The sequence below is a fragment of the Uranotaenia lowii genome, chromosome 1, assembly GCF_029784155.1.
Source record: "Uranotaenia lowii strain MFRU-FL chromosome 1, ASM2978415v1, whole genome shotgun sequence".
Classification (NCBI taxonomy): Eukaryota; Metazoa; Arthropoda; class Insecta; order Diptera; family Culicidae; genus Uranotaenia; species Uranotaenia lowii.
Window position 1 is genome coordinate 43568032 of NC_073691.1, and position 16694 is coordinate 43584725.

Sequence of the window (16694 nt, forward strand, 5' to 3'; positions counted from 1 at the left end):
CCTTCCTTTTGCCCTATAAAACTCCTGTCCCGGAAGCTGCTTGTAGCCAGCTTTGACGTAGGTTTCGTCGTCCATTACCACGCAGTCAAACTTCGTCAGCATCGTCGTGTACAGCCTCCGGGATCACGATTTGGCCGTCGTAGTATTTGTTTATCATCGCGACTTGGAGTCACTACCTTCTTGTAAGTTGATAGTCCGGCTCGTTTTTTGGCTCGATGCACGGTTGTAGACGATACACCCAGCTTATTTGCGGCATCTCGGAGAGAGAGGTTAGGGTTTCGCTTGAAACTACCGGCAACTCTCTTTGTCGTCTCAGCAGCTTCCGGTTTTCGATTTTTCCCCGATCCAGACTTCCTGGCTGTCGACAAACGTTCCCCAAACACTTTATTTACATTTGAAACGGTTGATTTGGCAACCTTTAGCGATTTTGCCAGCTTTACGTGCGAGTAGCTCGGATTTTTGCGATGCGCGAGAAAAATTTTGATACGCTGCTCTTCTTCCTTGGACGGCATTTTGACAACTGAAGAGTAAATTCCAAAATCAAAATAGGAGCAACATTCTACACACACACACCTTCAAAATGAGGGGTGTTTAGGTTTTTTAAATGCAAAATCGAAAGAAATACGTCAAGTTGATATTGACCAAATTTTGACCGTATCACCCTTTATAACACTTGTAGAAGGCAGATCTTCAGTAACTGCTGGGAGAAGAAGAAATTCCATATTTCTCGCAAAACTAGTAATTTGGCATGAGCGGAAGCATTCATCCTTGAAAACGCTGAATAAGTGTAAAGCAGATGAGATTCTGAACAAGCGATGACCTATCTTGTGTGATTATTTCACAGGAATCGATTGAAGCTGTTCGAGCGTTGAAACTTACGGTTTTCCAACGGCATCCGGAAGAGCAACAAACGATTTGTACTGCCTCGAGCAGAACCAAAACATTGTTTGTTTGGGTTCGTCTTGCTATGTCCAATTCGCAATCGAGAGCAATAGATCAATGATTGCTGATGACAGGTGATGATGATAAACGCGGTACAAATGTTTACATCATCACACGGTTAAGCCAGACTACTCAAATTGAGTTCGTGGTAACACAACAGTGTTGCCAGATATTCTGGGTAAGAGTATCAAAGTGCTCATTCAGAAATGAGGAGGGAACGAGGAATCGGTTAGGCAATATGAGAAGTGGAAAATGACAAATAGCTGTCGAACGAACCTGAATAAAGATAACTTTATTCCACCACAGAAACCTGCGTTAAATTACTCATTTCAACAAAAAATATAGTTACAAACATACATCTTTAAAGAATTCTGGTTATGTTTGAGCACGATATTCGCACTCGATTTCTGTAGTTTGGCGATCGTTCCTCCGGACCGTGTTGGGGTTTCAAAGTGGTTGGGCGCTTTTTTCGTCTTTCAGGTTGATTAAAACTCATATCAAGCTGTTAAAAAACCGGGTGATAAGATCCTCAAAGTACAATGACTGCTCCAGCAGCTTCTGTTATCTTACACAATCGGCTGACAACACCGACCGGTACGACCCCATGTATTTATGCGTAAACAATCGTACACTCGCAAGTTTGTTTTTTTTCTGCCAGTCAGTAGTGATGTTAAATTTGTACTACATCGTTCATTCCATTTGTTAGATAAAAATTCCCATCCGTGCTCGGTTTTTTTTTGACAACGAACTAGCTACTGGCTTTTTTCTGGGTAAACGTTTCTAACATTGTTCCATTGTTTACATTTGCAATTATCTTTTGAGTAGTATACGATCACAAGAAAAAGTTCAAATCTTATCTGCCCGAAAACAAAACCTTCAAAGTCATTTGAATCGGGTAGATGTCAATTCCTATTTGTTTGTCTCGAATCGCTTAGTTTTCAAACCAATTTGGGTGCAAAGACCCCGAACGTCGGAATCACACGTGCCCAAATCATATTCGGCTTCCTCGGCCGCCTTCCGTTCCGATGCATCTCATTATTATCAGAAACAAAACAATGAAACGGTTTCTGACTGTGTTTGGTAAGAAAACATACACCCAAACAATTCCTTACAAGTACAAAACAAAAATATGGCTGGTTGGACTAGTTTTGAAGACTTGTTGTCATTAGTTTTGTTTGCTTGTTTATTCGATGGTGCTGCTGCAGCCAAATTATGAGAACAAGTGTCGTCATTCAAACGCTTGCGACATTTATGACAAAGCGTTTATTATCGTCGAAAAAGTTTTTAATGGGAGCTGTTCAGCCTATTTTTAACAAATTAGTTTGATAGATGCTGTTTGTGTTGATAACTCTCCACTTTGATACCAAACCATGATTCATTCTCCGCTTGAAGCCTTACAACGCAGTTAACATTCTTTCGGAAAATAAAAACAACTACAACATTCTCCTCAATCTCTCACCCCAGTGAGCTCTGGTTCATTGGTAGTTCAGTGAGCCAATCGATTCCTGGGCCGAGCGAAACCCGTAAATCGGAAACTGGTTCCTCGGTCTACGCCGAACGACTTCAGAAGAGGCGAGCCGGGGTTAGAAATTTGCAATATTTGCATCCGAGGGTGGCCTCTGTCTGTTTCTCTCTCTCGAAAGGCTTCACCGGGGCAATGTACCGTACGTGGTACGATCCAATGTATCTAGTTAGTCTGTTAGATATGATGGCACACGACGTAACTCTCGAACGGCGATGATGGGCTTTTCCCCGGGACCGAGGGGCTGAAAGTATGCATTACCAACCACGAACGAGAAATTGTGCATACCATCATCATCATCATCATATGTGGAGCCACTCTTTCACCTTCACTCCAGCACTAGATACTAAAGGTACGCGTGGCGGGAAATCGGAACCGGTCGATTGGCCCTGTGTCACCTACTCTCTACAAGTCTCGGAATAAACAGCATTCATGCATTTTTGTAGGCCTAGAAGGTTGGAAGAAATGCAATCGTTAACAAGCTGCAGAAAATTGCACGAATATTTTGTTATTCTGTAACTGTTAACTAGGAGATTAGTATTTTGGAATGTTTCTATCTTGTACGTAAGTTTTCATGTTTTCTGTTTCAATTGCACCCTTTGCAAAACTGCTGAATTTCGAAATATAATACATACTCAAAACTAAAACGTCGTTCTTATTTGTGCACATATTAAATTGAGGTGAAGACTAATCAAATCAACTGTAAAATTAAAGAGGACAGAACTTGACGATTGCTCAAAATTTAAAAAATGTGTTTTGATAAGTATGTTTTCATGTTTCAAAAAGGGGTGATTCCTAACTTTTTTCCGGCAGTGTACTTTAAATTGATCCGAAAGAAAAACCAATGGATCAAAGCAAGCTTTTGTTCGTCGATACCCGCACGTGTGCTCCACCTTTTTTCGTTATTATGCTTTGAACTTTTCCTTCATTTTCCATGCGTTAAGATATTTTCGGCATATAAAATCAAAATTTGAGCGAATTCGATTAGTTGCTCAGCAACTTTAAACTAAACACATGCAAGTTAAACTAAGGCTTGATTTGCTCAGAGAGTTGGCGCTGGAGCTGGCGCTTATTTGGTTAACATGTTGCAGTGTTCAGGGTTAGGGCTGACTAGAAATTACACTAGCGATAACTAGAAGAAATATTAAAGTTAAAATAAAACAAATTCGTATTAAATAATTTATTAAGTTTTTGTGAAATTGAAAAAAGATGTCGTATTTCTACGTAAACCTTGTGGTTGTGCCTGATATACAACCTCTTAATATTTTTTTTATTAAAACTCAATAGAATATTGGACCGAACATTCGTTTGACCGAATAGTTGAAAAGGTCAATATTCGGTATTCGGCCGTTCGCCAAATACCACTATTCGGTACATCTCTAGTCTTTTCTGTACCCACATACAAGGTTGTACGAAAAAACATCTGCGTTCTTAAAGAATGAATTTTCAAATTATGTGGTCATAATTCTGTAATTTTCAGTTTAATTCCGAAAGTGTAATTGACAATTCTATTTTAACTCCCCTGGTGAACAATTTGATTACTGATTACCCATGAGTTAAAATATGGATAGGTTTATCAAAAAATCTGTGAAATCTGTTAATTTTTTTTACAAATTGTGTGATCTGTGAAAAATATTCAGTAATGAATATTTTCTTAAAATATTTTCAAAAAATTCGGCAACCTTGCCCACATATAGCATAGCATAAGGTTGTCAGATTGCCTGGTTTATCAAGGTTTGCTCGAATATTTGATACAAAATTTGGGAGCAGTCCAACCCGGCCCGGTTGCCCGGATTTCATTAAAAAATGCCCGGATTTTCTCTGGATTTAATCACTTTATTTGGCAAATCAGACAAAAAAGAGAAGTCAGATGTCCAGATTTTCGAAGTTAAATTTAGTGCTGGCGCGATAATATTTCAATGTGAACTATGCAAAAATTTAAGAAAATTGGGGACAAAGATGTCAAGTTTCAAGCTGTCCTCTCAGCTCACTTGAAATTGTAATCAGAATGTTCAGGCTGTCATCTCAACTCGCATTTCAATTTAAAGCCGTCTCAATTCGCTTCAAATTTTCATCAATATGTATTGGCAGTCCTCTCAACTCGCCATCCAATTTCTAGTTGTTCTCTCAACTCATTTGAAATTGTAATCAAAACGATCAGGCTGTCCTCTCGACTCGCTTGAAATTATAATCATAATGCGCTTAGGCTGTCCTCTCAACTCGCCTTTTAATTTGAAGCTGTTCTCTCAACTCGCTTGAAATTCGCGTCAACAAGCACTGGCGGTCCTCTCAACTCGCTTGAAATTATAATCAAAGCGCTCAGGCTGTCCTCTCAACTCACCATCCAATTCCAAGCTGTCCTCTCAATTCGCTTGAAATTGTTATCAAAACGCTCAGGCTGTCATCTCCACTCGCTTTTTGGGTTCAGGCTGTCCTCTCAACTCGCTTCAAATTCGCGTCAATACGCACTGGCGGTCCTCTCAACTCGCCACCCAATTTCAAGCTGTCCTCTCAACTCGCTTAAATTCGCATCAATATGCAATGGCGGTCCTCTCAACGCGACTGTAAATTTCAAGCTCGCTTGAAATTTTCATCAATATGCACTGGTGGTCATCTCAACTCGCCATCCAACTCCAAGCTGTCCTTTCAACTCGCTTGAAATTGTTTTCGAAACGCCTAGGCTATCCACTCAACTTCCTTTTCAATTTCAAGCTGTCCTCTCAACCCGCTTGAAATTGTAATCAAAACGCTCAGGCTGTCATCTCAACTTACTTTTTGGTTTCAAACTGTCCTCTCAACTCGCTTGAAATTGTAATCAAAACGCTGAGGCTGTCCTCTCAACGCGTCATCCAATTTCAAGCTGTCCTCTCTACTCGCTTGAAACTTGCGTCGATATGTTCAGGCTGTAATCTTAACTCGCCTTTCAGTTTCAAGCTGTCCACTCAACTTGCTTCAAGTTCGCGTCAATATGCACTGACGGTACTCTCAACTCAACATCTAATTTCTAGTAGTCCTCTCACTTCGCTCAAAATTGTAATCAAAACGCTCAGGCTGTCCTCTGAACTCGCCATCTAATTTCAAGCTGACATCTCAACTCGCTCGAAATTCGCATCAATATGCACTGGCGGTCCTCTCAACTCGCCATTCAATTTCAAGCGGTCCTCTCAACTCGCTTGAAATTGTAATCCATACGCTTAGGCTGTCCTCTCAACTCGCCTTTCAATTTCAAGCTGTCCTCTCAACTCGCTTGAAATTGTAATCAAAATCCGCTCAGGCTGTCATCTCAACTCACCTTCCAGTTTCAAGCTGTCCTCTCTACTCGCTTGAAACTCGCGTCAATATGTTCAGGCTGTAATCTGAACTCGCCTTTCAGTTTCAAGCTGTCCACTCAACTTGCTTCAAGTTCGCGTCAATATGCACTGGCGGTACTCTCAACTTGCCATCTAATTTCTAGCTGTCATCTCAACTCGCTTGAAATTGTAATCAAAACGCTTAGGCTGTTCTCTTAACTCGCCTTTCAATTTCAAGCTGTCCTCTCAACTCGCTTGAAATTCTCGTCAATTAGCACTGGAGATCTTCTCAGCTGGTCATCCCATTTCTAGTTGTCCTCTCAACTCACTTGAAATTGTAATCAAAACAATCAGGCTGCCATCTCGACTCGCTTGAAATTATAATCAACATGCGCTTAGGCTGTCCTCTCAACTCGCCTTTTATTTTGAAACTGTTCTCTCAACTCGCTTGAAATTCACGTCAATAAGCACTGGCGTTCCTCTCAACTCGCTTAAAATTATAATCAAAGCACTCAGGCTGTCCTCTCAACTGGCCTTTCAGTTTCAAGCTGTCCGCTCAACTTGCTTAAAATTCGCGTTAATATGCAATGGCGGCCCTCTCAACTCACCATTCAATTTCAAGCTGTCCTCTCAATTCGCTTGAAATTGTAATCAAAACGCTCAGGCTGTCATCTCAACTCGCTTTTTGGTTTCAAGCTGTCCTCTCAACTCGCTTCAAATTCGCGTCAATACGCACTGGCGGTCCTCTCAACTCGCCACCCAATTTCAAGCTGTCCTCTCAACTCGCTTGAAATTGTAATCAAAATGCTCAGACTGTCATCCCAACTTTCAGTTTCAAGCTGTCCTCTCAACTCGCTTAAATTCGCATCAATATGCACTGGCTGTCCTCGCAACTCACCTTTCAATTTCAACCTGTCCTCTTAACTCGCTTGAAATTTTCATCAATATGCACTGGCGGTCCTCTCAACTCGTCATCCAACTTCAAGCTGTCCTTTCAACTCGCTTGAAATTGTTTTCAAAACGCTTAGGCTATCCACTCAACTCGCTTTTCAATTTCAAGCTGTCCTCTCAACTCGCTTGAATTTCGCGTCAATAAGCACTGTCGGTCCTCTCAACTCGCCATCCAATTTCTTGTTGTCCTCTCAACTCGCTTGAAATTGTAGTCGAAACGCTCAGGCGTTTTACCAATTCGTCTTTCAATTTTGAGCTGTCCTCTTAACTCGTTTCAAATTCGCGTCAATATGCATCGGCGGTCCTCTCAACTCACCATCCAACTTTAACCTGTTCTCTTAACTCGCTTGAAATTGTAATTAAAACGCTCAGGCTGTCACCTCAACTCGCTTTTTGGTTTCAAGCTGTCCTCTCAACTCGCCTCAAATTCACGTCAATACGCACTGGCGGTCCTCTCAACTCGCCATCCAATTTCAAGCTGTCCTCTCAACTCACTTGAAATTGTAATCAAAAGGCTGTCCTCTCAAGTCGTCATCCAATTTCAACCTGTCCTCTCAACTCGTTCCAAACTCGCGTTAATATGTCCAGGCTATAATCTTAACTCGCCTTTCAGTTTCAAGCTGTCCGCTCAACTTGCTTCAAATTCGCGTCAATATGCACTGACGGTCCTCTCAACTTGCAATCCAATTTCTAGTTTTCCTCTCAACTCGCTTGAAATTGTAATCAAAACGCTCAGGCTGTCCTCTCCACTCGCCATCCAATTTCTAGTTTTCCACTCAACTCGCTTGCAATTGTAATCAAAACGCTTAGGCTGTCATCTCAACTCCCTTTTTGGTTTCAAGGTGTCCTCTTAATTCGCTTGAAACTGTTATCAAAACGCTCAGGCTGTCATCTCAACTCGCTTTTCGATTTCAAGGTGTCCTCTCAACTCGCTTGAAATTCACGTCAATAAGCGCTGGCGGTGCTCTCAGCTCGCCATCCAATTTCTTATTGTCCTCTCAACTTGCTTGTAATTGTAATCAAAACGCTCAGGCTGTCCTCGCAACTCACCTTTCAATTTCAAGCTGTCCTCTCAACTCGCTTGAAATTGTAATCAAAACGCTTAGGCTGTCCTCTCAATTCGCCATTCAATTTCAAGCTGTCCTCTCAACTCGCTTGAAAATGTAATCAAAACGCTAATCCATCTCAACTCACTTTTCGGTTTCAAGCTGTCCTCTCAACTCGCTTAAAATTGTAATCAAAATGCTCAGGCTGTCCTCTCAGCTCGCCTTTCAATTTCAAACTGTCCTCTCAACTCGCTTGAAATTCGCGTCAATAATCACTGTCGGTCCTCTCAGCTCGTCTTTCGGTTTCAACTGCTTCAACTGCTCTCTCAACTCGCTTGAAATTTTCATCAATATGCACTGGCGGTCCTCTCAACTCGCCATCCAATTTCCAGTTGTCCTCCCAACTCGCCTTTAAATTTCAAGCTGTCCTCTTAATTTGTTTGAAATTTTTATCAATATGTACTGACAGCTTTTACACATAATGTGGGTTCCAATTACTCAAAAACATTTGAATCCTCTTGAATCCATCGTCGTTATTTTTCTATGAGAAAAAACATGCAAAAACAAGTAAATAGATGTGGTTTTATTCGAATCTTAATGCGAACTAGAAAATTTGTATCTACGGATTTTTCAAATAATTTCATTTCAATTTATCACCGGGAGTTCAAAGTAAGGTTCCCAACGATAAATAAATTTTTCGACAAAAATACTAACTGGATTTTTTAAAACTTTAAACCCATTACTCTCAAACAGATGAATTTGTTGAAAAGGACGAATTCCATTTAAACATCAATACTCAATAAATGATGCAATCCTTGAATTCTTCCAGAATGACTCATTTCGTTCACTTGTTTTCCTTCTGTTCAATTTCCTTCTGAACCTCGAACCTTCTCGGCACCCAAAACAACTACAAAAAATGCCGATGCAACAATTACCGCAAAATCAAAAATCAATACGCTCAAGTTTATTTTCGTACACCGGCAGGCGGCCGTAGCAACGAACGTCGTCGAGTAGCTATAGTAGGTACGGTTAGCTTTCCTAGAGAAGTGGGTGCCGTTCGAGTGCTGCTGGAGCAACCTCCCCATCGAACAGCTGCTTCCATGCGGTGAGCAAACACAGTAAAAATTTTGTTGCGAAAAAAAAATTAAAAGTTCAACTTTTGGATAATGAGCAACAGAGCGCACAAAAGCAATTTTGAAGGAAAGAAACTGTAAAACACACAAACCGGTAAATATTGGCGGCAGTTCCGAAAAAAAACGTTAAACAAGTTATAGAATTTAGCTTTTTCTGTAAATTTTTCACGGTGTCAGTTGAATCTGCTCAAGAGGAAGCGATCCTTAATGGTTTCGATAAACAACCGTCGTCGTCGTCGTCGTCGCATCAGCGGATTTACGGGGGAGAAGGTGAGGTCCAGGGTGCCAAATATGTACATGAACATAATACCGATATTGATGGCCCACCAAAAATGCGCATAATTTTTCTGTGCACATTATTTCGCACTTGATCATCTTCCCCGGTTTTGTTGGTTTAATTTGGTTCGTCTACTTATGTTGTGAAGTTTTGAAACGGGTCTTATTGTGAACAAGTTATTTGCAGATAGGGAAATTCCTAGAAGATTTTCCGTTAAAATCGGCTGTCCAATTCTCCTCATTTTTTAAACAATTCGTGTTTAACTGGTATTGAAAATGAAATTCTGATGAAATAAATTTTTCAGTTGAATATTTTAAGATCTTTTCAACTCCACAGACAGGTTCAAACAACATTCAAGTTCAAGTTTCAACTTGAATTGAAAGCTGAATCATCGTTTCGGCAAAAAAAGGGCAAGACCGGTTTGAGGGATCTTAAATTTTTTTTCCTTCAGTATCTGCAAGAGCTCAATCAAGATCAGGGTTCTGTCGATACAAGACAAACGTATGCTGTTCTTTTATAGCTCAAGTGAATCATGAATTGCAAATGGCCTTAACACTTTGCCAAAGAAGACTTCCGTCAGAATTATTGAATCTGCACAAAAAAGTTGCATTTCAATATGCCTAACAATTATGACGGAAATCATTGCCTATTCCAATAAACTGCTTCGAGTAAAAGTTTTTGAATTTTAATAACAAAATACAATTTGGAATGCCTCTTTTTAACACAAGTTTTTTTTTCCAGTATATTAGTCGGTAGATATAATAGTTTTCATAACTAGAAAATTTTTTGTAAATAAAATTTATTTCTTCAAACATCTGAATTTTTTTTGTAATTTTAAATGTAAGAATTGAAAATCCAACGGTCTGGGATCAGATGAAGAGTTGATAAGTCAAAGGTCAGATATAAGAAATCAGAGGTTACAATCAGAGGTTAGATGTGAAAAGTCAGACATTACGAGTAATATCAGCTCAGAAATAAGACGAAAGATTTAAGAAGTCAAGTTAGAAGCCAAAAATCATATCTTAGATATCAGAGGTCTATGATTTCAAACGTCGGATTTCAGAAATCAGAGGTCATCGGCCATAAGTTAGAAAGCAAATGTCAGATGAGATTAGTCATAGTTAAGAAATCATGATTAGAATTGAGAAGTTAGAAGTAAATATTTAAAGGGTAAGTAAGAGATCAGAGGTCAGTGATCAGAATTCACATAGTGGATGTTACAGCTGTGGAGTCAAAATTCAGAATTAAGAAGTAAAATTTAAGAAATTAGAAGTCAAATGATGTGTGAGTCCTGAAAAGTCAAGAAGAGATTGATAGGTTGGGGATCAGAATCAAGGTTGCCAAAATTACAAAAAAAAATCTTTAATTTCACAGAATTTTGGGCAAATTTTCATCACGAAAACTGAATTAAATAAAAATTCACAGAGTTTTTCAATTAAGAATGGATTTCCAAAATTAAAAAAGTTTGATAAGATTGACGATTTTATTTGATTTTATCCAACTTAAATGTTAAAATGACCCAATTTATCATGAATTTCCAATGAAATTAAAAGAAATAGCATCGCAGAAAACCTTCACAGAATTTTTGGTAAAATCACAAAAGTCAGATTTTTTTTTTCTCAAAAACACGGATTTTTTTTTCGGCAACCTTGATTAGAACTCAAAAATGAGCTATTTGACGATAGAGAGCAGAAGTCAAATGACAGATTGCACACTTTAAAGTTTAGAAGTCAGATGTAAGGATTGAAATGTCTGAGGACATAGGTCAAAAGTCAGACTTAAGTTGTTATAAAATGCATTTTCTGGCCTTTATAAGCGTTTTTTACGCGATTCTGAGCTTAATTTGGAATCACCACTTAAAATGCATTTTATGGCCCCTAGAAACGTTTTTCGACATTCTGATCTTTATTTTTAAAATGCATTTTCTGGCATTTAGAAGCGTTTTTTTTCTGGATTCTCAACTTGATTTGGAATTAAAACTTTAAAATAATTTTTTTTGGCCTTAAGAAGCGTTTTTCCGCGATTCCAAGCTTAATTTGGGATTAAAACCACAAATGCTTTTTCTAGTCTTGGGAAGCGTTTTTTTCGAGATTCTGAGCTTAATTAGGGATCAAAATTTTAAAAATTCATTTTCTGGCCTTTAGAAGCGTTTTTTTTTCGGGATTCGGAGCTCAATTTGGGATTAAAATTTTGAAAATTCATTTTCTGGCGCTAAGAAGCGTTTTTTCAGGATTCTGGGCTAAATTTGGGATCGATTCTAAACTTAATTTAGGATCAAAACTTTAAAATGCATTTTCGGCCTTTAGTAGCGTTTTTTTTGCGATTCTTAGCTTAATTTGAGATCAAAACTTTAAAATGCATTTTCTGGCCTTTAGAAGCGTTTTTTTTTGCGATCATAAGCTTATTTAGGATCAAAACTTTAAAAGAGCATTTTCTGGCCTATAGAAGCTTAATTCAGGATTACAGCTTTCAAAAGCTTTTTCTGGCCTTCAGAAGCGATTTTCCGGGATTCTAAGGTTAATTAGGGATAACATCTTTAAAATGCATTTTCTGGCCTTAAGTAGCGTTTTTCGCGATTCTAAGCTTAATTTGGGATCAAAACTTTAAAACACATTTTCTGATCTTGAGAAACGTTTTTTTTTCGAGATTGTGAGCCAAATTAAGAATTCAAACTTGAAGTATTCATTTTCAGGCATTTGGAAACGTTTTTTCGGCATTCTGAGCTTAATTTGTGATCAAAATTTTTAAATGCTTTTTCTGGCCTTTAGAAACATTTTTTTCGAGATTCTAAGCTCAATTTGGGATCACAACTTTAAAATGCATTTTCTGGCCTTAATAAGCGTCCTGTGTGAGTCCTGAAAAGTCAAGAAGAGATTGATATATTAGGGATCAGAATCAAGGTTGCCGAAATCACAGAAAAATCTGAAAAATCACAGATTTTTGGGCAAATTTTCATCACGAAATCTGTTTCACAGAACACAGAATAAAAAAAAAATCACAGATTTCACAGAGTTTTTCAATTAAGAATGGATTTCAAAATTTAAAAAGTTTGATAAGATTGACGATTTTATTTGATTTTATCCAACTTAAATGTTAAAAAGACCCAATTTATTATGAATTTTCAATGAAATTAAAGGAAATAGCATCACAGAAACCCTTCACAGAATTTTTGGTAAAATCACAGAAAGTCAGATTTTTTTTCTTAAAAACACAGATTTTTTTTCAGCAACCTTGATAAGAACTCAAAAATGAGCCATTTGACGATAGAGTGCAGTAGTCAGATGACAGATTTCACACGTTAAAGGTCAGAAGTCAGATGTAAGGATTGAAAAATCAGAAGTAAAAAGTCAGACTTAAGATGTCATAAACTGCATTTTCTGGCCTATAAAAGCTTTTTTTTCGAGTTTCTAAGCTTACTTTGGGATCACAACTTAAAATTCATTTTTTGATCTTTGATGCTTTTTTTCGGGATTATAAGCTTAATTTTTGGTCAAAACTTTGATATGCATTTTTTGGCCTTTAGAAGCATTTTTCGAGATTCTGAGCTTAATTAGGGATCGAAACTTTAAAATGCATTTTCTGGCCATTAGAAGCGTTTTTTTAAGAGATTCTGAGCTTAAGTTCGGATCAAAATTTTAATTGCGTTTTCTGGCCTTAAGAAGCGTCTTTTCGGCATTCTGAGCTTAATTTGAAATTACAGCTTTAAAATGCATTTTCTGGCCTTTAGAAGCGTTTTTTTTGCGATTCTAAGCTTAATTTGAGATCACAACTTTTAAAATGTATTTTTTGGTCATTATAAGCGTTTTTTTTGCGATTCTAAGCTTAATTTGGAATTACAACTTTAAACGCATTTTCTGGCCTTAAGAAGCGTTTTTTCGCGATTCTAAGCTGAATTTGGGATCAAAACTTTACTATGAATTTTCTAGCCTTTAGAAGCGTTTTTTTGCGATTCTAAGCTTAATTTGGGATCAAAACTTTAAAATGCATTTTCTGGCCTTTAGAAGCGTTTTTTCGGGATTCTGTGCTTAATTTGAGAGCAAAATTAAAAACTGCATTTTCTGGCCTTTAAAAGCTTTTTTTTAATCTAAGCTTAATTTGGGATCAAAATTTAAAATGAAACTTCTGGCCTTTAGAAGCGTTTTTTCGTCATTCTAAACTTATTTGGGATCACAACTTTAAAAAGTTTCTGGTCTTAAGAAGCGTTTTTTCGGCATTTTGAGCTCAATTGGGGTTCACAACTTAAAAATGCATTTTCTGGCATTAAGAAGCGTTTTTTCGCGATTCTGAGCTTAATTTGTGATCAAAACTTTAAAATGCATTTTCTGTCCTTAAGAAGCGTTTTTTCGGAATTCTAAGCTTAATTTGGGATCAAAATTTTAGCAGCATTTTTTCGCGATTCTAAGCTTTATTTGAGAATAAAACTTTAAAATGCATTTTCTGGCCTTCAGAAGCGTTTTTCCGCGATTCGAAGCTGCATTTGGGATTCAGAAGCGTTTTTTCGGGATTCTAAGCTTAATTATTTAAAATGCATTTTCTGACCTTAAGAAGCGTTTTTTTTCGCGATTTTAAGCTGAATTTGGGATCACAACTTAAAAATGTCGTTTTTTTCGGGATTCTAAGCTTAATTTGGGATCGAATCTTTAAAATGCATTTTCTGGCCATAGAGGTGTTTTTTTCGGAATTCTTAGCTTAATTCGGGATAAAAAAAATTAAAGTGCATTTTTATGGCCTTAAGAAGAGATTTTTTTGACGCTTGTAAGCTTAATATTGGATCCAAATTTAAAAATGCAATTTTTGGCCTTAAGAAGCGTTTTTTCGGGATTCTGAGCTATATTTGGGATCAAAATTTTAAAATGCATTTCCTGGCTTTTAGAAGCGTTTTTTTTTCGGGATGCTATGCTTAAATTTGGGATCAAAATTTTAAAATGCCTTTTCTGGCCTTCAGAAGCGTTTTTTCGCGATTCTAAGCTTAATTTGAGATCACAACTTTAAAATGCATTTTCTGGCCTTAAGAAGCATTTTTTTTTCGCGATTCTGAGCTTAATTCTTTACAATGCATTTTCTGGCCTTTAGAAGCATTTTCTCGGTATTTTGAGCTTCATTTGGGATCAAAATTTGCGTTTTTTTTTTCGGAATTCTGAGCTTTATTTGGGATAAAAACTTCAAATGCAATTTTTGGCCTTTAGAAGCCTTTTTTCGGGATTCTGATCTTAACTTAGGATCCAAAGTTTAACATGCAGTTTCCGGCCTCCTCCTTTTTCTGGGTTTTCCTTTTTGTGGATTTTAGGAGCGTTTTTTTTCAGCATTCTGAGCTTAATTTAAGATCAAAACTTCAAAATTATTTTTTTCTGGATTTTAAGGACGTTTTTTCGGGATTTTTAGCTTAATTTCTGATCAAAACTAGAAAATGCATTTTCTTGCCTTTCGAAGCGTTTTTTCGGCATTCTGAGCTTAATATAGGATCGAATCTTTAAACTGCATTTTGTGGCCTTTAGAAACGTTTTTTTCTGAGGAATTCATAACTCAGCAATCAGATATCCAAATTTAGATTTGAGAGATCAGAGACCAAAAGTTAAAAGTCAGACATTAGATATGTATAAGAGTTAAGAGTCAGACATTAGATATGTGAGTCAGAAGTTAAAATTCACAGGTCAGAAGTCAGATAACATATAGTAAAACCCCGTCGTATATCGGAAGTTGGAGGTCAGATGTAGAATTTAGATGTCTATAGTCGGAAGTCCGAGACAAAATACCAGAATTAAAGAGCCAAAAAAAAATATTGAAAATCAGTAGTCAAAGGTCTGCTGATATCTGATATCAGAATTAAGAAGTCAGAGGTCAAAGATCAGAAGCTGTCAAAAATGTGACGTTAAAAATTATAGATCATGCAAAAAGACTACAAAAAGACTGCAAAAAGACAGCAAAAAGACTGCAAAAAAGATTGCAAAAAGAATGCAAAAAGACAGCAAAAAGGAAGCAAAAAGACTGAAAAAGACTGCAAAATGACTACAAAAAAGTCTGCAAAAAAAGCAAAAAGACAGCAAAGAGACTGCAAAAAGACTGTAAAATAACTGCAAAGAACTGAAAAAGGCTGCAAAAGGACAGCAAAAAAAATGCAAAAAGACTGCAAAAAAACTGCAAAAGGCTGCAAAAAGACTGCAAAAAACTGCAAAAGGCTGCAAAAAGACTGCAAAAAAACTGCAAAAAGACAACAAAAAACTGTAAAATGTTTGTAAAGACTGCAAAAGGACAGCAAAAAGGCTGCAAAAAGACAGCCCATAAAAATATAGATCATGAGTGAGAAGATCTTTAGGTAGTAATAAAAAAATCAGAAACATCAGTTAATTTCATTTATAAAAATCTATTTCTTAAAACTCAGATCACCACATTGCTTGATCCCAAATTATAGATCATGCAAAAAGACTACAAAAAGACTACAAAAAGACTACAAAAAGACTGCAAAATGACAGCAAAAAGACTGCAAAAAAGACTGCAAAAAGACAGCAAAAAGGGAGAAAAAAGACTGAAAAAAGACTGCAAAAAACTGCAAAAGGACTACAAAAAGACTGCAAAAAAGCAAAAAGACAGCAAAGAGACTGCAAAAAGATTGTAGAATAACTTCAAAAAAACTGAAAAAGGCTGCAAAAGGACAGCAAAAAGACAGCAAAACAATTATAGATCATGAGTGAGAAGATCTTTAGGTAGTAGTCAAAAAAAAAAAAAATCAGAAACATCAGTTAATTCCATTTATAAAAAGCTATTTCTTAAAACTCAGATCCCCACATTTCTGCTTGATACCCAAGTTCTTCTTAGACAAGCTCCGAAAATAAAAGCATCGGAACCGGAACCTTGAGTCCTTGTGTTCAGTGTTTTCCTTCGGAAAGTCCAATGTCATGAAATGGTTGGTTGTTTTTCTTCCTGTCGTTTCGCTCCAGACGTGTCGTCAAAAGACGACACTTACCCAGAGGACCGACGAAAATCGGAAGCAAGACAACAAAGACATCCCTTCCCCCATCGAAAAATAAAATAAAAAATTAACTGTAGCTCCAAGATACGAAAAACGGAGCTGATTTATCCGAAATTTGCACACTTCAACCTTGTCCGGGGCCAGCGACACGCCACCACCAATGACGTCGACAACAACACAAAGCGCCACGGCAAGGTCGAATCATGTTCCGTTCCGACAAAAGTTCAAGAACACGTGGCTGGGGTCATGCCGTTGCTATCCTGTGTTTGTGTGAGTAGGAGCATTTGCTTCTGGCATCTATATGGGATGTGAGCTGGGATGAAAAGTTTATCGTTTTTGGCGCAGACACCCAGATTTGCACGTGTCGTTTGAGATCGATATTTTGTGTATTATTTTTGCTTCTCTCGTATTTGGTGCAGGAACAAAGTGATGCTGAGCGTGGGAGTTTGCAGTTCGAGCTGCTGTTGCCGATAAGCACATGTGAAGCACAAAGGATTATCTGTTGTAATAAGTGAAATTTGAAAATGTAAAAACGTGTGTTATTGGTTTTTCAATAAAACAATCAT